Below are 22,004 nucleotides of genomic sequence, written 5' to 3'. Positions count from 1 at the left end.
ACTGTAGCCTTCCAGGCTCCTCTGTCCATAGGGATTCTCCAGGCAAGAATACTGGAGTGGGTTGCCATGCCCTACTTCAGGGGATCTTCCCAACCCAGGGATCGAACCCGAGTCTCCCAGATTGCCGGTGTATTCTTTACTGTCTGAACCACCAGGGAAGCCATTTGTACTTTTCTGAGGGTGTTTTTCTTATTTATGAGATTATATTATTATTTAAATTTTATGGATATTTTAATAGATTTATTAAAATGGACCTAAGACCTTTTAGAAATTGTGTTTTCAACTTTGTTTTCAACGAAGTCTAGCTCAAACTTTTATTTCATCATGAATTGATCAATGAGTTAATCACTTAAGCATAAATACACTACTGGGTGTGATATTTCTTAGGTAATAATTTTGAATGTGTAAAGTAGCTCTCATTATTTTTTTGTGACTCAACCTAAGCTTCATTTTCAACTTCTGCTCTATCTAGGGGCAGGAAGTTTAATCTAGTCATTTTGCAGTGCACTTACTTTCTCTTTGCTTGGCCTCTTTCAAAAAGTGAAAAAGTTTATTCACCCATTTAGTTCAAGGCTCTCCATACTTTTTGAACCCCTTAAGTCATCCAAATATGCATGAAGTCATTTCTATAACCTTATGCCAGTGAATATTTGGAGCCTGTTAGCTTGCTTCTTCTCAAGGCAGCAGATGGGAAACAAAGAATAAGCTTTCAGTACTTAAATTTACTAGAGATTCTATTTACACCTTGGAATGGAAACAAGTGAGGGCAGAGTCCCTTCTAAGAGACTCACATACGCATCTCATGCTATTATTCTTTTTAAAAGTTTCTTCCTAGATTGGAGAGCTAATTTCTTTCTTCATCATCCTTCAGTTGTTTAAAGCATGCATTTCGTGCTCTGTATTATAGACTTTATGACTTTTTGCTGTCTCTGTGTGGGCTATAAAACTTTATTTTGAAAGTCAAGAGCTGAGAATTGGTTCCATCGTTTATTATTATTTTTTTCTGCATTTCTGCTGGAACAACTCTACTTTGAGAATTATAGAATTCCTTTGCCACCTCCTAATTTGAGGAAGGAGATCAGTTAGAAGGAAGTGTTGTTTGTGTGCATGTTGGAGGAAGGAGGCGTAGGCAGAGGTTGAGAGGAACCACACTGGTAAGTAATTAAAATGATATTTCCAGCACACAAATATTGATTTAGAATTTATTGCATGTCAGACTCTGCTTTGGGTAAAATGAAGGAAATGAGAATATATGCTCCCTGTTGACAGGGAGCATGTAATTAGTGGAGTGTGCAAAAAACAAAAAATGTGGAATAATTAAAGTGCAGTGCAAAAATACATAATAATTAAATTTTAAATTAGGCAAGTCATGCCCTATGGGTGAAATTACTGTGCATGAGAGAGACTGGGTTGTGGTAGTGAATTTAGAGTTGGTCCTAAATGTTGGCTGAAATATATGTGAGAGGAGAAAACAGTTAGGGCCTTTAAGATGAGACAAATGATGTGAGTTAAAGCACAGAAGCAGGAACAAGTACTCTAAGCATGGAGGGATTAATGAAAAGATTGGTCTTGTCGGAAAAGAGATTGATTGCTCCAAATCAGGTGAAAATAAGTTAGGTTGAAATATTAATAACTTAACATGCAAGTATTTCAAGTTGGCAGGAGCATTTTATGCTTTCTGTCACAGAGAGCAGAAGATTATACAGAGGCACGATAATCAGTTTTGTAGAGGACAGAAATGGTGGAAGCTGGGATGAACTGGAGACTCAAGGAGAATACTGACATAATCCAAGTGTGAGGTAAGCACCCAGAAAAGGGTGATATGAAGTGGGAATGCAATGAGAATGAAAAAGGGAAAGAGAAGATAAATAATGGAAAGATTGGGGAAAAACAGAATGGGATAATATACTGATATAGTAACCTAGTTTTAAACTTTGCATTGTGTTTTTCCCTTTTTCTTTTCCTAGTCAAGTAAGTATTTGGTTCTGAGATCATTGTCTAAGGGAAGGGATATGGCTGGTTGGAGCCACACAACTTGTCTTTTGTTTTAGAAATCTAAACCTCATAATGGAGTAAGGTTTTGTGAAATTGGTACAACAAAGGGAATGTGAATACAAAGGAAAGTGTCTTGGCTGGATTTCTGAAGGGAGAATTGCTTTGAGACTAGAAGAAAATAGATTAGGCTAGGAAGAGAAAACCTGGGAGATTCATGGCATCCTACAGATCTGACCGTCCAATTCTGCTTTCTGGCAATGTCCTTGAGAGGACAGGATTTGGTAAGATGCTATCAAAGAAACAGCAACATGAGGCTTTTAGCAGATGGGGAGTGGGAAACTTTGTGGACACATTCCTATGCTCTAAGAATGGAAAGGAAGATGCATCAGAAAGACCATAATTCCATGGCCTAAGGGACTTCTCTGTTGTAACCTTTATATGAGAAGTGGTGTTAGGGCTGTGTTAGTTTCCCCATCTTCCCCAATTCTTCCCCAATTCCCCCAAATCCTTTACTCTTCTTTAAACCTCAACAAAATGCTGCAGAATTGGGGGAGGCTTCAAAAAGACTCAAGGGGAAGCTTCAGCCTGACATTCAGACTCACAATAACAATTCATTGGAGTAATGGGAAATACATTTGCATTAATTGCATATCTGAATTTATGGCCTCTATTTATTCCCTGCTCTGATTAACTTTATTCCTTGTGAATACAAGTCATGACTTTGTTACAAAAGGATTAATGCACTAAATGTTAAAATCCTTTTTGGAAAATATTTCATGTATTTTCTTTTAAAAAAATATTTATTCTTTTGACAAATATGATAAGTTCCTAGTGGGAGTCAGTCTCTAGCAATATGGAAACAAATAACACACAGGTACTAGCCTCAAAAAGCTAAATGAGGAGGAAAATGTAAACAACGATTCTAACATAGGCTGTTTCAGATCCACTGTGTAATAATAACCCACTGTGGAATAGATTAAAAATATATTAATAATTAATAGATATAATTCCCGTATCCTATTATACATACCATATGTATAATTATGAATTAAATCTGGTGGTTGCATGAGGAGTAGTTTATTCACAAAAATATAATATTACATAAGAATTTATTGGCTAACAACCTGGTTAGAACACTGTTCTTGGCTGGAGGAAGGACAGAAGGATGGGGTATGTACTAAGATAATTGTAAAAATCTTCCTAACTTTGAGGAATTTGGCATTTCATCTTTTTTTTTTTTTTTTAATTTTTTCAGTGGGTTTTGTCATACATTGACTTGAATCAGCAATAGATTTACACGTATTCCCCATCCCGATCCCCCCTCCCACTTCCCTCTCCACCTGATTCCTCTGGGTCTTCCCAGTGCACCAGGCCCGAGCACTTGTCTCATGCATCCCACCTGGGCTGGTGACCTGTTTCACCATAGATAATATACATGCTGTTCTTTCACAACATCCCACCCTCACCTTCTCCCACAGAGTTCAAAAGCCTGTTCTGTACTTCTGTGTCTCTTTTTCTGTTTTGCATATAGGGTTGTCGTTACCATCTTTCTAAATTCCATATATATGTGTTAGTGTGCTGTAATGTTCTTTATCTTTCTGGCTTACTTCACTCTGTATAATGGGCTCCAGTTTCATCCATCTCATTAGAACTGGTTCAAATGAATTCTTTTTAATGGCTGAGTAATATTCCATGGTGTATATGTACCACAGCTTCCTTATCTATTCATCTGCTGATGGGCATCTAGGTTGCTTCCATGTCCTGGCTATTATAAACAGTGCTGCGATGAACATTGGGGTGCACGTGTCTCTTTCAGATCTGGTTTCCTCAGTGTGTATGCCCAGAAGTGGGATTGCTGGGTCATATGGCAGTTCTATTTCCAGTTTTTTAAGAAATCTCCACACTGTTCTCCATAGCGGCTGTACTAGTTTGCATTCCCACCAACAGTGTAAGAGGGTTCCCTTTTCTCCACACCCTCTCCAGCATTTATTGCTTGTAGACTTTTGGATAGCAGCCATCCTGACTGGCGTGTAATGGTACCTCATTGTGGTTTTGATTTGCATTTCTCTGATAATGAGTGATGTTGAGCATCTTTTCATGTGTTTGTTAGCCATCTGTATGTCTTCTTTGGAGAAATGTCTGTTTAGTTCTTTGGCCCATTTTTTGATTGGGTCATTTATTTTTCTGGAATTGAGCTGCAGGAGTTGCTTGTATATTTTTGAGATTAATCCTTTGTCTGTTTCTTCATTTGCTATTATTTTCTCCCAATCTGAGGGCTGTCTTTTCACCTTGCTTATAGTTTCCTTTGTTGTGCAAAAGCTTTTAAGTTTCATTAGGTCCCATTTGTTTATTTTTGCTTTTATTTCCAATATTCTGGGAGGTGGGTCATAGAGGATCCTGCTGTGATTTATGTCGGAGAGTGTTTTGCCTATGTTCTCCTCTAGGAGTTTTATAGTTTCTGGTCTTACATTTAGATCTTTAATCCATTTTGAGTTTATTTTTGTGTATGGTGTTAGAAAGTGTTCTAGTTTCATTCTTTTACAAGTGGTTGACCAGTTTTCCCAGCACCACTTGTTAAAGAGGTTGTCTTTTTTCCATTGTATATCCTTGCCTCCTTTGTCAAAGATAAGGTGTCCATAGGTTCGTGGATTTATCTCTGGGCTTTCTATTCTGTTCCATTGATCTATATTTCTGTCTTTGTGCCAGTACCATACTGTCTTGATGACTGTGGCTTTGTAGTATAGTCTGAAGTCAGGCAGGTTGATTCCTCCAGTTCCATTCTTCTTTCTCAAGATTACTTTGGCTATTCGCTATTTGAGTTTTTTTGTATTTCCATACAAATTGTGAAATTATTTGTTCTAGTTCTGTGAAAAATACCGTTGGTAGCTTGATAGGGATTGCATTGAATCTATAGATTGCTTTGGGTAGAATAGCCATTTTGACAATATTGATTCTTCCAATCCATGAGCATGGTATGTTTCTCCATCTGTTTGTGTCCTCTTTGATTTCTTTCATCAGTGTTTTATAGTTTTCTATGTATAGGTCTTTTGTTTCTTTAGGTAGATATACTCCTAAGTATTTTATTCTTTTTGTTGCAATGGTGAATGGTATTGTTTCCTTAATTTCTCTTTCTGTTTTTTCATTGTTAGTATATAGGAATGCAAGGGATTTCTGTGTGTTAATTTTATATCCTGCAACTTTACTATATTCATTGATTAGCTCTAGTAATTTTCTGGTAGAGTCTTTAGGGTTTTCTATGTAAAGGATCATGTCATCTGCAAACAGTGAGAGTTTCACTTCTTCTTTTCCTATCTGGATTCCTTTTACTTCTTTTTCTGCTCTGATTGCTGTGGCCAAAACTTCCAACACTATGTGGAATAGTAGTGGTGAGAGTGGGCATCCTTGTCTTGTTCCTGATTTCAGGGGAAATGCTTTCAATTTTTCACCATTGAGGGTGATACTTGCTGTGGGTTTGTCATATATAGCTTTTATTATGTTGAGGTATGTTCCTTCTATTCCTGCTTTCTGGAGAGTTTTAATCATGAATGAGTGTTGAATTTTGTCAAAGGCTTTCTCTGCATCTATTGAGATAATCATATGGTTTTTATCTTTCAATTTGTTAATGTGGTGTATTACATTGATTGATTTGCGGATATTAAAGAATCCTTGCATTCCTGGGATAAAGCGGCATTTCATCTTGAAGGCAATGCATGCACATACATAAAACATGAGAGCAAGAGAGACTGGGAAAGATCAAGTTCAGTGTTTAAATAGCAACTGTTGGGAGTTTTCTGTAGACGTCAGAAAATGTGGTTGGAACGCATTGAGAATGAAAAGAGAAAGGGAAGACAAGAGGCAAATGACAAAATGTAGGCAAATGTTGGAGATACAGTTTTATGAATCATCTACAAATAAAATGCCATCAAGGGAGGTCTAGTCACTAAGCTCTGGGAAATGCCCAGAACCAAAGCTTTGAAGGGAGATTTCAGGGTGGAGGGGGATGAAGAGCCGCCTGAGAGCAGAGAGGAGTGACCGATGACCATGTCGAGAATCAGGGTGAGAGGACCTAATCAAACTCATGAGCTTTTGCCAGCAAAGGAAATCATGACAAGACAAAAAGACAACCTACAGAATGGGAGAATGGGAGAAAATATCTGCAAACAATATTATCAACAGAGCTTAATGTCCAGTATACACAAACAGTTCATACAACTCAACAACAAAAACCAAACAGCCCAATAGAAAAATGGGCAGAAGACCTAAACAGCTGTTTCCCCAAAGAAGACATACAGATGGCCAACAGGTACGTGAAAAAATGCTCACAACTGCTAATTACCAGAGAAATGAAAATCAGGACTACAATGAGGTATCGATTCACTCCAGTCAGAATGGCCATGATTGAAAAGTCTACAAATAACAAATGCTGGAGAGGGTGTAAAGAAAAATGAACCCTCCTATACTATTGGTGGGAATGTAAGTTGGTGCAGCTAGTGTGGGAAGCAGTATGGAGGTTCCTCAGAAAACTAAAAATAGAATTACCATATGATCCAGTAATCTACTCCTGGGCATATATCCAGACAAAACTGTAATTCAGAAAGATATAGCACTGCTGTGTTCACACCAGTGCTAGTCAAGACAAGGAAACAATGTTTCCATGTCTATTAACAGATGAATGGATATTGTCTATTAACAGATGAATGGATAAAAAAGATGTAGTACATATATACAATGGAATACTACTCGGCCATAAAAAAGAACAAAGTAATGCCGTTTGTAACAACATTGATGTAACTAGAGATTATCATACTAATTGAAGTAAATTAGAAAAGGAAAGACAAATACAATATGATATCACTTATGTGGAATCTAAAATATGACGCAAAGGAACCTATATATGAAACAGAATCAGACTCAAGGCATAGAGAACAGCCTTGTGGTTGCCAAGAGGGAGGGGGAATGGAGTGGGAGGTTGGGGTCAGCAGATGTAAGCTATTATATAGACAGTAGATAACAATATCCTACCGTTTGGCACAGGGAATTATGTTCAGTGGTGGTGCTGGGTTTAACTGTTAAGTCATGTCTGAGTCTTGCCACTCCATGTACTGTAGCCCACCCAGGCTCCTCTGTCCATGAGATTTCCCAGGCAGAAATACTGGAGTGGGTTACCATTTCCTTCTCCAGGGGATCTTCCTGACCCAGGGATCTAGCTGTGTCTTCTGCATTGCAGGCGGTCTCCTGCCTTGAAGGTGGATTCTTTATCACTGAGCTATCAGGGAAGCCTGAACTGTATTCAATACCCTATGATACACCATAATGGGAAAGAATACATTTTAAAAAAGGATGTATATCTCTTTGCTGTACAGCAGAAATTAAACAAGTTTGTAAATAAACTATGCTTCAATTTTAAAAAAGGAAAAAAGAAAGAAAAAAAAAGAGAATCAGGGTGAGGCAGTTCATGGAAGAGGAGAGTCTCCGATCATGAGTCAAATGCACTCCGGAGCGCTTGTAAAGAATGAGAACTGAGTCAGGCCAACCTGTCACAAGTTGGTAATTTTGTTGAGAATATGAGATAGACCCTTCCACGGTTTTAGAAGCCTGAAGTCTCACAATTTTCTTTTCTTTCTTCCTTCCCTTCTTTTACCATGTTCCTTTTCCATTAGTTTTGTTTCCTCAAGACCTCATTTTATCTTGATTTTACTTTATTTTCACCAAACTTATTTTTTTTGAATAAATAGTGCTTGCACACGGCAAAAATTAAAATCCAAAAGCTACAAAAAGTTACACAGTATGTATTGTATTTTTACATATACATATTGGCCTAGTTCTTTCCCTAACAATTATTATGGGGATTTCCCTTCTTATCATATGTGGAGAACTGCCAAGGTCTTTTTGGGCTGCATATTATTTCTTGTGTGGATATAGCATAAAATATTCTACCAGTCCTCTGCTGCAAGATGCTTCAGTTGTTTCCAAGTTCGATGTCTGACAAACCATGCTGCAATGAATATCTTTATATATGATTCCTTGTGAACATGTGTGAAAATCTTTGGATAACTTTCTAGAGATGCAGTTGCTGATTTGAAAGCTTGATCATTTTTATTAACATGAAGGCCTTAATTTGAAGTAGCATTTATTTTAGGTAATATAGCAACAGGGGACATGTAGTTGCCGCCAGAATTCAGTGTTTTTCAATTTGTTAGCTGGGGGAAATCTCTAGAGTGAATGAGACTCATGCAGCTCAAGAGCGTTTGAGAGAAACTGAGGTAGTGAGTCGCAAGGTGGAAATCTCAGTGTGGCAGTGTCAGGAGTTTCAGAGCTCTTATTCTGATATTAACCCCAGGATTTTAATTTTGTAAGTTTCCCGAGGCAGTACAGAAAGTCCTTTGTTTAAAATATTTCAAAGTCAGGAAAAGAAAACCAAGTTGTAGTTCAGAAGGTAGAGAAATTAGAAACATCTGTTAAGTTCGGTTGCAGACACCGCTTGTGCTGACATGGAGATGTAATACCCAGGCGGTTGACTACTCCAGTCTAATTCGGGTGAATAATATTTTCTCAGCAGTCTCCTGGCCACAGAGTATCAAAAAGCAATGGGAACATGCTGTAAAGTGCCTTGATGCCCAGAACAATTACACTCTGGAAACATTCTCTTGGCTGGCTGAATGTGACCCATGACCACAGCGCAGTTCATTCCACAAACAGAATTAGTCATGGACTGTATGTGGAGCAACACTCTTTGCAGGACTTTCTTGTGTTGACTTTCTTCGTGCATGACAAGATGTTGGGCCCTAATGCCTTGGAATGCTATTACCTTAAAATAGTAGGATGAAAAATACACAACACTTTGTTTTACTTAAGTATACAAGTGCCATTTTCTCCATATGGTTATTGACTGTTCTTTTCAGAGCTATCTTGTGAGTGAGGCCAGTCTCAGGGTCTATGCTTCTGGTTTTAATGTTGTTTTTAACTGTCTTAATATCATTAAAAACTTGAAAATTATGGGTATTTTAAGAAATATATTGATCTTCAGTTCAGCCTTGTACTTATGCGTCTTTCTGATCCTTCTCTGGCCCCATGAGAGAAAACTAGTAATTCCACTTTCATGCAATACATATGTACCTCAAACATTACCCAGTTGATTTACATGTCATTCTGTATTTTAATTTATTTATGTAGCTGTTTCAAATTAGACCTCTACTCCTCAGGACTATTTTATTTTGTATTCCGGAGTGCCTAGGTTCATAGTAAGTAAAGAAAAGATGTTTATAACATGAATGAATCAGCCAGCTAATCATAGGCCATGAGATACCTTGACATGAAACTCAACTTGACTACTACTAATAGTTTTTCTCCTATGGGTGCAATACTGCATTTGGTTTCCTTAAATTTTTTTTAACTAATCGGTATTTCTGGGTTATTTTCTAAAGGCAAGTATAAGTTTCTGAGTATATACTCTGAGAGCATCAGTATGTAATTCTATAGTTAGGGTAGACCGATTTTGTGATGTCAGTCTCAAAGTTTCTGCTATATGATGGAGTCAGTTTGTTCTAACCACAAGTTAGAGTGCCTTGTTTTCTATTGTATTTGGAGATTGTAACCCAAAGAATGTCCACAATGGTGTATCAAATTAAGGAAGCTTCAAAAATGTTTCTTGCCAGGAATCTCTTTTTTTAATTATTTTTAAACCATCATCATCAAAAAGTGTGTATGAGTACTATATCTGAGTACATCCCCGAGTACTATACCAGTTAAGCTACAATACCTACACAGACCCAATCGATGTAATACACAATGCCCTATTTTTCAGGAATCTTTTCAATTCTGTTATTTTATTCATCTATAATTCTATTTGGTTTAAAATTGAATATGACTTTTAGTTATTGTCCATTCCTTTGTCACTTTTAATTTTTACCATGCAATCCTGAAAAAAACATTTTCTTGGATACTTTCTCCCTGCCTTGCCCTTTCATGTTTACACAAACTAGCCAAGTTTCATATCCAAACCATCCTTTCTTTCTGGGAAAATATAGATGTATTAGGGTATCACCAGCTAAGACATAATGGTATTATAGTGTTTACGTTGCAAGAGGGCTAGGGTATGTGATCTAAAACATGAGAAGCGAAGATTTTATTCACAATAGAGAATGTTGGGTTATTTTGCTAGTAACTGAGTCCAGCTATGTTGGGTGGTTTTGAGAAAATTATTTTGTGTTTCTGAGTTTCCATGTCCTTAAAATATGGTGAGGATTAGAAATAATATCTGTTGAGCATCTTGCAAAGCTGAAATAGACTAGGCACTAAAAATGGCAGCTAACAGCAAAATCTACAGCTGCAAGAAAATGAGAGAAATAATTTTGTCTGAGCTTGGTATATATGTGACATGCACGCTGCCCTTTCACATTTGTATTGCTTATTGCAGACCCTGCTAGTTGGTCAGCAGCTTTTCCATTGTGTCTAGATGCAGCTTTAGGATTACTTACAAGCAACCATTGCCAGTTAACCAAAGAAGGAAAATGAGTTGAAATCCACTTTCCATCTCTCATGTAGCTCAGGCCTTTAGTATTATGGAAGAGAAAACTGAGGCTCAGATAGGCTATGCAATTTCCTCACAGTGACACATTTAGTGAGTGATCAGAACCTACATTAGAAGTCAGAACTCTTAATTCAGTTCTCTCTCACTGCAAGGCCTTTGCATTCATCTTCTTTTACAATAACCAGAGTTGGGATTCAGTATCAGTTGCCATCTTTTTTCTTGAGCAAGTACATTGACCCATGATTTTCATATTTATTTGTTTACACAAATGAGCCCCACTGACCACTTTACACTGGAGAGTATATGTAATTTTTAAAAGCCATGCTGTTTGATTCAAACCTTCTGTTCTATTGGCTTTCAGAAAAGAAAAAGCCTGAGGGTCAGCAGATGTTGAAGGAAGTATAATTAATGTAAACAATTAGATAACTAAGAAGAGGTTTCCAAAGCAAAAGAAACTCCAAATATTTTCCACATACTCTCCTTTGATCATTTAACCTTTTTTTTGTTTTTTTTTTTTTTCCTGGTATGGATATTATGCTGTCAATTTTGTGTTGGAGTCCACTGAAGCTGGCAACAGTTAATCCTTCTTTTTACTGAGGACATGCTCATGCTTGCTGACAGCTACAAAATTAATTTGGATTTACTTAGCTCAAGGAAAAACAGGATGAGAAAAGACAATATGAAGTCTCTTTTTCTCATCACTTATGCCTCCACCCCCACTGTTTTTTATTTGTTTTAGTTACTTTTCCAAATGCTCTCTCATTTTTCCCATGTTCTGTGTTCACTTAAGCAAAGCTTCTAACAGTACAAATGACAAACAGGAGTTCCAGAAGTGCTGACTCATCACAGCAGAAGTCCAGTGGTTTGGCAGGAGACTTAACTTCAAAACGTTGAGGCTGGCCATTTTTCAAAGTAAGTCCACAGCAGATGTCACTGTTGGTCTATTTTAACTTTGGGGTGCTTGACGAGTAGTGTTTGCACATGAGCACATGAGCCCAGTAATCCTAAATTTTAGTTCCCATGGTCTTGTGGGACTCTTCATGCTTGTTTTTAGCACCAACATAAGGGCCAATTTCTTACCCTTGGAACCTAGTATAATTACACAGAACTTTTTTTTTTGAGATATAGTCGATTACATTAGACTTTTAATGTTATGATTATGATATTTATACCAGTGCCACTTTCCTTTTTTAATAGAGATCTTTTCCACAATGTCCAAATTTTCTTTATTTCTTCCCTCTTTCTGCATGTCATTCCTTAAGCATGGGATAGCTTTTACTTTTCTGCTCAAACATGCTTGTCTGTTCACGTAGAAATCTCCGTAGTCTTATATTCTCTAAGATACTTTCTTCAACGTTAATATTCATGCTGTTAACTACAGTGCAACTGACATTCACTTTTCTGAGTAAAGAAGTTGTGTCAGTCATTTACCTACCGTCTCTGTGTCCACCTTTTGGACTCTTTTCTGTGATGCTAGGGCTATGACTCTGCAAACTTCATTCCTCAGATTTCTTTGCTGGATTCTTGAAGGCACTAGGGTGGGACTTTGAAGGTGTTGGAGGTGAGTAGCAGGAAAGGAGGTAAGACTTTCCGTTTCTGAATTTGAACCATTCTCTTGGCCTCAGTTCCAGGGAGGCACTTTTCCTGGGTGTCAGCCATGGCCACAGCTGTGGAGGTGGCCCCAGGCTCCAGCTCCCTGTGGCTCTCCCAGAGCTAGTCTCGTTGTGTTCCCTCAGAGGGGTTAGCAGCAGCTAGACCAAGCCCCTTCCTTAAAACATCACATCTAGGGACTTGTTCTAGTTCTTAGGTTCTGGTTTTCCCCTCCTTTCCCCTTTTGGTCCCCTAATCTCAGGCATTGTAGCTGCCTCCTGGGTTACCTCACTGTTACCTTTTTACTTATTCTGCCCTCCAACACATGTGAAGACAAGTCTTTTCATTAAATCCCTTCTGTTGAAATTCCTTCTGTGTGGTTTTTTTCACTAATATTTGATGCTTTTGAACTGCGGTGTTGAAGAAGACTCTTGAGAGTCTCTTGGACTGCAAGGAGATCCAACCAGTCCATCCTAAAGGAAATCAGTCCTGGATGCTCATTGGAAGGACTGATTTTGAAGCTGAAACTACAATACTTTGGCTACCTGATGCGAAGAGCTGGCTCATTTGAAAAGACCCTGATGCTGGGAAAGATTGAGGGCGGGAGGAGAAGGGGACAACAGAGGATGAGATGGTTGGATGGCATCACCGATTCAATGGACATGGGTTTGGGTAAACTCCGGGTTGTGATGGACAGGGAGGCCTGGCGTGCTGCAGTTCATGGGGTCGCAAAGAGCTGGACACCACTGAGCGACTGAACTGAACTGATATATATATATATACACACACACATACATATATATGTAAAATATACGTCATATATATCCTTTACCTGCCTGGTGGCTCAGACGATTAAGAATCTGCCTGCAATGCCAAAGACCTGGCTTTGATCCCTGGGTTGGGAAGATCCCCTGGAGAAGGGAATGACTACCCACTCCAGTATTCTTGCCTGGAGAATTCCATGGACAGAGGAGCCTGGCAGGCTATAGTCCATGGGGTTGCAAAGAGTCCCATGTATATCCAATGCATCATCACACATATATCGCACACATCATACATATAATATATGTATCACATGTATCACATGTACCATCACAAACACATCACATATTAAATATATCACATATATTTTCACTATGTGGTATGAAACACCCCATGTAAAACGTATAAAACCTCCACAGTCAAAAGCAAAAGTGGGTGTTAACATTGACAGTAATACTTCCTTGCAAAAATATTTAATCATTGCTAGTGGGGTTCTAATTAGGTTTTATCCTAGTTCATACTCCATTTTACAGAAAGCACACCAAGACCAGGAGAGATGAAGAGACTTGCTCAAGGTTATACAAGTGAGTGGTTAGAAACCTGGAACAGAACTGAACCTGATTTTCTTTCTGTTTCCTTTTTTGTTTTCTTCTGGCCAGAAATGAGCATAAATAAAGTAATTAATCTAGGGTTTCTTTAAGTTAATAATTATATTAACACATTATACTGAGAACTTTCATTTGGAAGGGACAGTGTTGGAGAACTTGCTGCCTTCTGATGAAAGTCAATTACTTCTTTACACTGAACATTTATTCATTTATATTCCATCAATTAGCTTATGATATATGTACTAACTTTTAATATATAATAATGTGAGGTAACGACATGTGTCAGTGCATTAGTATCACTTTTGACTGTCTTAGAGCTATTCCCGGAGAGAGAGGAAAGAATGATAGACTGTTGAAGACATCCAGATTACCTAACTCAGTGGTTCGCAAACCATTGTATGTACATTAGAACCGTTTGGGAACTTGAAAATGCCTGTGTCAGCACCCACTCAGATCAGTGGCATTGGAATCTCTGGGCATTGACACCAATACCCACTGCAGACTAATCATATTGTAATCTCTGTGCGTGAGGCACCCAGGCTTGAGGACCATTTGAACAGACGTTGGCAAATATTTTTTGTAAAGGACTGGATTGTAAATATTTTCGGCTTTGGTAGTATCTATAATATGTTTGGCCTTATGAACTCTGTCACAGCTACTCAGCTGTGCCGTTTTAGCACAAAAATAGCCACAGATAAACAAATGAACATGCCTATGTTCAAATGAAACTTTATTTATGAACACAAGTTTGAAATCATAGCTTCCTGACCCCTGATCTCAAATAACTTCTCATTTTTTAAAAAGGAATTCAGCTTTATTGAGGTATAAGTGACGTTTAAAATGGTAAGGTATTTAAAGTGTACACTGCGGTGATTTGGCACACGTTTACATTGTGAAAGGATTCCCCCATCTATGTCGTTAATGAGCACAACTGTCACCTCACATATTTACGTTTTTATGAGGACATTTAAGTTCTACTCTCTCAGCAAATTTTAATTTATACAATACCATGTAATCAACCCTAGTCACCATGTTACATGTTAGATCCTCAGACCTTATTCAATTTTTAGCTGAAAGTTGATACTGTTTGACCAATCTTTCTCTATATCCTCCACCCCCCAGCTCCTGGTGACTGTTTTTGAATTCTCTGTTTCTATGAGTTTGACTTTTTATGTTTCAAGATTCCACATGTAAATATACCATGCAGTATTTGTCTTCCTCTGTCTTGCTTACACCACTTAGCCTAGTGCCCTTAAATTACCTATAGTTACATAGCTGCAAATGGCAGGATTCCCTTCTTTCATGGCTGAATAATATTCCACTCCATGTGTGTGTATCTGTCTATCTGTTTCATATCTTCTTTATTCACTCCTCCATTGATGCATACGCGAGTTGTTCCATCTTGGCTGTTGTGGATATTGCTCCAGTGAACATGGGAATGCAGATATACCTTTGATATCTGTTCATTTCCTTTGGAAATCTCTACTTTTTGACTTTTCCCATGTTTAAATGTTAGAAACTAACTGCAAAAAGTCTAAAATAGTGTGTACGTCAAACTGAACATGTGTTTGGTCTGGACCCAGTTTACCATATCTGTGCAGAGTCTGATCTGCAGAAGAATCAAGGGAGAGATGTGTGTGGAACAGGGGAAAGGAACTACATTTTCAAAGAGACCATGTGTGAGGGAAATGCCATCTGTAAAGGAGGGATGGAAATTGAGCTTGGGAGTAGAGTACTGATGAGTCACTTAAGGAGTCAAGGGAGATCAGGCCTTCCTCTATTAACATACCTACTATATGAAGGAATAACTTTTATTTGGATAGTGCTAAAATGTTTTATGATATTATGCCTTTTCTCATGTCCATATCTTTATAGTTATTGTCAGGAAACAAACCAACAAGAACCATATATAGATGATGAAAATTATTAAGGACCAGGTGGCTTATTGTTTGGGACATGGGGAGGAAAAGACAAGAATGTGTAAGCTGGTTGGGAGTAGAGAATAAGCCTTAGAGGTGAAGATACTGATCTGTAAATGGAGTGAAGTAGATTTAGATGAGTATGGGGAGAAAATATCTCATGAGTGACATTCAATACTTAGAAGAGAAAGCGAGAACTGGGGCTAGACAAAAGTGGAGAATAGCCAGGAATCAAGTCCTGGTGGGCTGGGAGGTGACTTGGCAGTTTTCGTCAAAGTAGAAGCCAAGGTGAGATACTGAACTGGGTGGCCAAGATCAGAGCCAGAACTATTGAACACAGAGCCAGGGATCTGGAGGCAGTTTGGAAGGATCTGCAAGAGGGACTATGCCAGGAATATATACCCCCTGGTATGGGAGTTTTCAAATGCGAAAACTGTTGAGTTCATAATACATATTATGTAACATAGTAATTCTTCATTGGATATCCTTTAAGTTAATGTTGAATTAGGAGTTAAACAAATTTAATATCTGGAATTTTGTTTAAAAAATGAAAACATCCAAACATACCATCTTTCCAACAAATGTTTTTCAAACAGATCTTTCAGCCAAGTTGCCTAAGAACAACAGTTGACTAGAACTGCACGTCTTCAAACACTGTCTACTGCAGAATGGAAACAGGAACCTCTGGGAATATCTATGAGTCATAAAATGTTATAAGGAACTTTCCAAAGACCTTTTTTTTTTTTTTTTGCTAAAATGGAGAGTTCTAATCTCAAACTGGCAGGCTTTCTTGGCGACAATGTACATTGTTTACTTTGATTGCTTCTCAGCTGTCCTGCATGACCTTAGTTCATCAAGTTTTTGATATATTGTAGCAGAAGAGTTGCACAATATGACAAGATTGTAACTCCTTCTTTTTTTCTACTCTCTTAAAACAGATAAAAATCAGGATCCATATCTGTGATTCCTCTGTGAGTATGTTTAATTCAGTTGTCTTTGAAGAAAGTAGTTCACATTACTCCCATAATTTTGAAAGCTTATAGTACTAGTAATTGCAGACATATGCTTTCATTTCATTATAAAAAGGATGTCAAAAGCACTTAATGTTGCTAGAAAGGAGTATTTCTGTGAGTATGTGCATGTGTATACTGAGGTTATTTAATCTAGTTTTAAATATCGTTGTTTGAATTTGGCAAAATGGAAGCACAAATACATATCATATAAACATAGTTATCAAAGTTAAGAATGAACCAAAAAATAGGCCAGGGAAAAAGAGTACCTAATCCTTAGTCCATAAATTCAAAATTCTTTTGAATCTAAATTCAAAATCCTGAATCTAAATTCTTTGATACTTTATGGAGTCTGAGTAATTTGTAAAATTGATATATTGCTTAGAGATGTTTTCTGTTTTTAATTCTTAAAATAGAGTTATACTTTATTTAATATGAACATTTTTAAGTTTACAGTTCAAAAGGTTTTCAACTCTGTGTAATTACCACCCAAATTAATATAAACCATTTCCATCACCCACGAAGCTTCCTTGTGCCCCTTTCTAGGCTTTTTTCCTACCCACCTCCATATACTAAAAAGAACATATTAGTTTTGCATGTTCCTGGACTTCATATAAATTAAATCTTACAGTATAGAGTCTTTTGGGTTTGGTTTCTTTGACCCAATGAGTTTTTAAGATTCATCCATGTTGTTCCATGTATCAATATCCTTTTTTGATTAGACTTATCCTTATATTCTATAAGCCCTGTGTTAGATAAATATTTTCTGAACATTTTCTTCTAGTTTCTGTATTGTCTCTTTCCTTATTGGTTTCTTTTACTGACTGAGAAATTATTCACATAGCATAAAATTTAGAATAAATCCCATATCCATTATCATTTGTGCCCCATTTCCTCCTTTTCCTTCAGGCCCTGGCAGCTGCTAATATATTTTTTGTCTCTATGGATTTGCCTGTTCTGGACAGAGGATATACATGAAATCATACAATCTGTGGCCTCTTGTGTGTGGCTTCTATTTATCAGTAGATGGATAGTGTGTTGTTTCTACTTATTTTGGCTGTTAAGAATAATACTGCCATGAGTATCCATGTATAAGGTTTTATGTAAGGATATATTTTCAGTTCTCCTGAGTGTATTCTTACTATAGACTGATTTGTGTTCCCCCAACATTCATATGTTGAAATCCTAATCTCTAATATGATGGCATTTAGAAATGGGGCCTCTGGGAGGTGATTGGTTCTTGAAGGTGGAGCCTTTCTTATGAGGCATTAATGCCCTCATAAAAGCATTTGCTTCCTATCTCTCCTCCAGGTCTTCTCCTCCAGGAAGCATTTGCTTCCTATCTCTCTATCCAGAGAGGATATGGAACAAAATTGGCTGTCTCCAAGCCAGAAAGCAGGTTCTCTTCAGACAGTGGATCTGCTGGTGCCTTGATCCTGAGCTTCCCAGCTTGCAGAACTGTGAAAAATAATGTTTATTGTTTAAGCCAACCAATCTATGGTATTTTTGTTATATTAGCCTGAACTAAGACAATTACTTAGAATTGAATTACGAGCAATTCCATATGGTAACTGTCTGTTAAACTTTATGAGGAAGTGACAAACTGTTTCCCACACTAACTGTACTATTTTACCTTTTCACCAATAATGTATGAGGGTTCTAATTTCTCCATACCCTTGCAAACCATTGCTATTGACCGTTTTTTAAAATTATAGTTACTACTATGGTTTTGATTTTCATTTTTCTAATGACTAATAAGCATCTTTTCATGTGCTTATTAACCACTTCTGTATCCTCTTTGGAGGAATATCCATCCAGATCTTTTGCTTATTTATAAGTTTTTTTTAAAATTATTGTGCTATGAGAGTTTTCTTTATATATTCTGGATACCAGACCCTTGTTAGATCCATGGTTTGCAAATATTTTCTCCCATTCTTGGATTGTAGATTTGTTTTCTTTATAGTGCCCTTTGAGGCACAAAAGTGTTAGTTTTGATAAAGCCTTTGTTGTTGTTCAGTCACTAGCTGATATCTGACTCTTTGTGACCCCATGGACTCAACACACCAGACTTGCCTGTCTTTCACTCCCTCCCAGAGCTTGCTCAAACGCATGTCCTTCCAGCCATCTCACCCTCTGTTGCCCACTTCTCCTTGGGCCCTCACTCTTTCCCAGCATCAGGGTCTTTTCCAGTGAGTCGGCTTTTGCATCAGGTGGTCAAAGGATTAGAGCTTCAGCTTCAGCATCAGTCCTTCCAAGGAACAGTCAGAACTGATTTCCTTTAGGTGACTGGTTTGATCTCTCTACAGTCCAAAGGACTCTCAAGAGTCTTCTCCAACACCACAGTTTGGAGATGAAAGCATCAATTCTTTGGTGCCCAGACTTCTTTATGGTACAACTCTTACATCTGTACATGACTACTGTAAAAACCATAGCTTTGACTATATGGTCATTTCTTGGCAAAGAGATGTCTCTACTTTTTAATATGCTGCCTAGGTTGGTCATAGCTTTTCTTCCAAGGAGCAAGCACCTTTTAATTTCATAGCTTCAGTAACTGTCTGCAGTGATTTTGGAGCCCAAGAAATTAAAATCTGCCACTGTTACCATTTTTTCCCCTATTTGCCATGAAGTGATGGGATTAGATGCCATTATCTCCATTTTTTGAATGTTGAGTTTTAAGCCAGCTTTTTCACTCTCCTTTTCCACCTTCATCAAGAGACTCTTTAGTTGCTCTTCACTTTATGCCATAAGAGTAGAATCATCTGCATATGTGAGGTTACTGATATTTCTGCCACAATCTTGAGTCTAACTTGTGCTTCATTCAGCCTGGCATTTCCCATTATGTCCTCTGCATATAAGTTAAATAAGCAGGGTGACAATATACAGCCTTGATGTACTCCTTTCCCAGTTTTGAACCAGTCCATTGTTCCATGTCCAGTTCTAGCTGTTGCTTCTTGACCCACATAGAGGCTTCTCAGGAGGCAGGGAAGGTGGTCTGGTATTCCATCTCTTTCTGAACTTTCCACAGTTTTTTTTGTGATCCACACAATCAAAGGCTTTAGTGTAGTCAATGAAGCAGAAGTAGATGTTTTTCTGGAATTTCCTTGCTTTTTCTATGATCCAACAGATATTGGCAATTTGATCTCTGGTTCCTCTGCTTTTGTTAACCCAACTTGTACATCTGGAAGTTCTTGGTTCATGAACTGCTGAAGCCTAGCTTGAAGGATTTGAGCATTACCTTGCTAGCGTGTGAAATGAGCATAGTTGTGTGGTAGTTTGAGCAGTCTTTGACTTTGTCCTTTTTTGGGACTGGAATGAAAACTGGCCTTTTCCAGTCCTGTGGACACTGCTGAGTTTTCCAAATTTGCTGGCATATTGAGTACAGCACTTTAACAGCACCATCTTTTAGGATTTGAAATAGCTCAGCTGGAATTCCTTCACCTCCACTAGCTTTGTTCATAGTGATGCTTCCTAAGGCCCGTCTGACTTCATACTCCAGGATGTCTGGCTCTAGGTGAGAGACCATACCAGTATGGTTATCCCGGTCATTAAGACCTTTTTTGTACAGTTTTGTGTATTCTTGTCACCTCTTGTTAATCTCTTCTGCTTCTGTTAGGAGATCCTTGCCATTTTCTGTCCTTTGTTTTGCCTGTCTTTGCAAGAAATGTTCTCTTGGTTTCTCTAATTTTCTTGAAGAGATTTCTAGTCTTTCCCATTCTATTGTTTTCCTCTATTTCTTTGCATTGTTCACTTAAGAAGGCTTTTTATCTCTCTTTGCTATTCTTTGGAAGTCTGAATTCAGTTGGGTATATATTTTTCTTTCTCCTTGCCTTTTGCTTCTCTTCTTTTCTTACCTATTTGTAAGGCCTCCTTAGACAATCAATTTGCATTCCTGCATTGCTTTATCTTTGGAACGGTTTTGATCATACTCTCCTATACAATTTTATGAATCTCTGTCCATAGTTCTTCAGGCATTCTATCAGATCCAATCCCTTGAATCTATTTGATAAAGCTTAGTTTTCTTTGGTTGCTTGTATTTTAGATGTTATGTCTAATTAACCATTGCCTAATCCAAAGTCACAAAGATTTACATCTAGGTTTTATTCTAGAGTTTCATAGTTTTATCTTATCTCTTAAAACTAGGTCATTGATCCATTTTGAATTATTTTTTATACATGGTATGAGGCACAGTTTCAGTTTGATTCTTTTGAATGTAGTTATCCAATTGTCCCAGTACCATTTATTGAATAGATTATTTCTTTCCTCATTGAATTGTCTTGGTCCCCTTGTTGGAAATCAATTGCAATAAATTGAGCAATAAATTGCAATAAATATGAGCAATATGAGTTTATTTCTGGACTCTGAATTTTATTCCAGTGATATGTATGTCCATCTGTATGCCAGGGCCATACAGTTTTGATTACTTTGAAAGGGAAAGTTGCTCAGTCGTGTCCAACTCTTTGTGACCCCATGGACTATACAGTTCATGAAATTCTCCAGGTCAGAATACTGGAGTGAGGTAGCCTTTCTCTTCTCCAGGGGATCTTCCCAACCCAGGGGTCGAACCCAGGTCTCCTGCATTGCAGGCAGATTCTTTACCAACTAAGCTATCAGGGAAGCCCCTTTGATTACTTTAGCTTTGTGTTAATGGTTTCTTTTGCTAGACATTTTTAATTTGATGAATCTTTAACTTTTGATGATTATGATGAAACTAAGATAAAATTTTAATTTTTCCTTTTCTTTTATGGTTAATATGTTTTGGGTAAGTAATATCTGTCTCCCTAAGGTCATGAATATATTCTCTCACTTTTTCTTCTAGAAGTTTTGTGCTCTATATTTTATAGTTAGATCAGTGATGAGTTAATTTTTTACATATAGTGTGAAGTAAATGTAGAGGCTTATTTATTTTTCCATATGTATATCACATTGTTGTAGTACAGTTAATTGAATAGACTGTAATTTCCTCCATTACATTATCTTGAGACCTTTTTTGTAAACCAGTTGACCGTATGTGTGTGTTCCATTTCTGAACTCCATTCTGTTCCATTGACAGACATGTCTGTCTTCACGTGAATACTACATGATATTTGTAGCCTTGAAATCAGATAATGCAAGATTTTAATTTTGTTTTCTTCTCTTTTAACATTGCTTAGTTTCTTCTAGGTCCTTTGTCTTTGCATACACATTTTAAAAATTCCTTGTCATTTTCTACAAAATTATCTACTGAATAATTAACTGAAATTTCACTAAATCTATCCATCAATTTGAAGATAAAGAGAATCTATTAATACAAATTTATCTCCCTGTTTTATGAACATAGTATATCTTCACATTTATTTAGATCTTTAATTAATTTTAGGAATAGTTTTTATTTTTTAGTGTAAAGATCTTCTTTTCTTTTTTTTTTTTTTAGATTTAGTTTCAGGTATGTGATAGTTTTGATGCTATTGTGAAAGGTGTTGTTTTAAAATAATACTTTCTAATTATTTGCTTATAGTATTTAAATATTATCAATTTTTGTATACCAATCTTATATTCTGAGGCCTTGCTAATTCATCTGTTAGTCCTAATAAATTTTTGGAGGATCTCTAGG

At 37.2% G+C, this 22,004-nt stretch overlaps 1 long non-coding RNA gene across 2 annotated transcripts; it reads left to right on the top strand.

The window, feature by feature from the left end:
- Positions 1-1,516: 1,516 nt before the first annotated feature.
- On the top strand, positions 1,517-16,649 carry LOC122453963. 2 transcript variants are annotated; one of them, XR_006273243.1, is made up of 3 exons: positions 1,517-1,799; positions 11,316-11,437; positions 16,343-16,649. It is a non-coding gene; the product is annotated as an uncharacterized LOC122453963 (long non-coding RNA). The 2 variants fall into 2 exon arrangements; XR_006273242.1 differs by lacking the exon at positions 16,343-16,649 and adding an exon at positions 12,033-12,057.
- The last annotated feature ends 5,355 nt before the right edge of the window (positions 16,650-22,004 follow it).

The sequence above is a fragment of the Cervus canadensis genome, chromosome 15 (assembly GCF_019320065.1).
Source record: "Cervus canadensis isolate Bull #8, Minnesota chromosome 15, ASM1932006v1, whole genome shotgun sequence".
NCBI lineage: Eukaryota > Metazoa > Chordata > Mammalia > Artiodactyla > Cervidae > Cervus > Cervus canadensis.
Note: the sequence above shows the minus strand (reverse complement) of the source record. Positions and strands in the feature narration are given on the sequence as shown.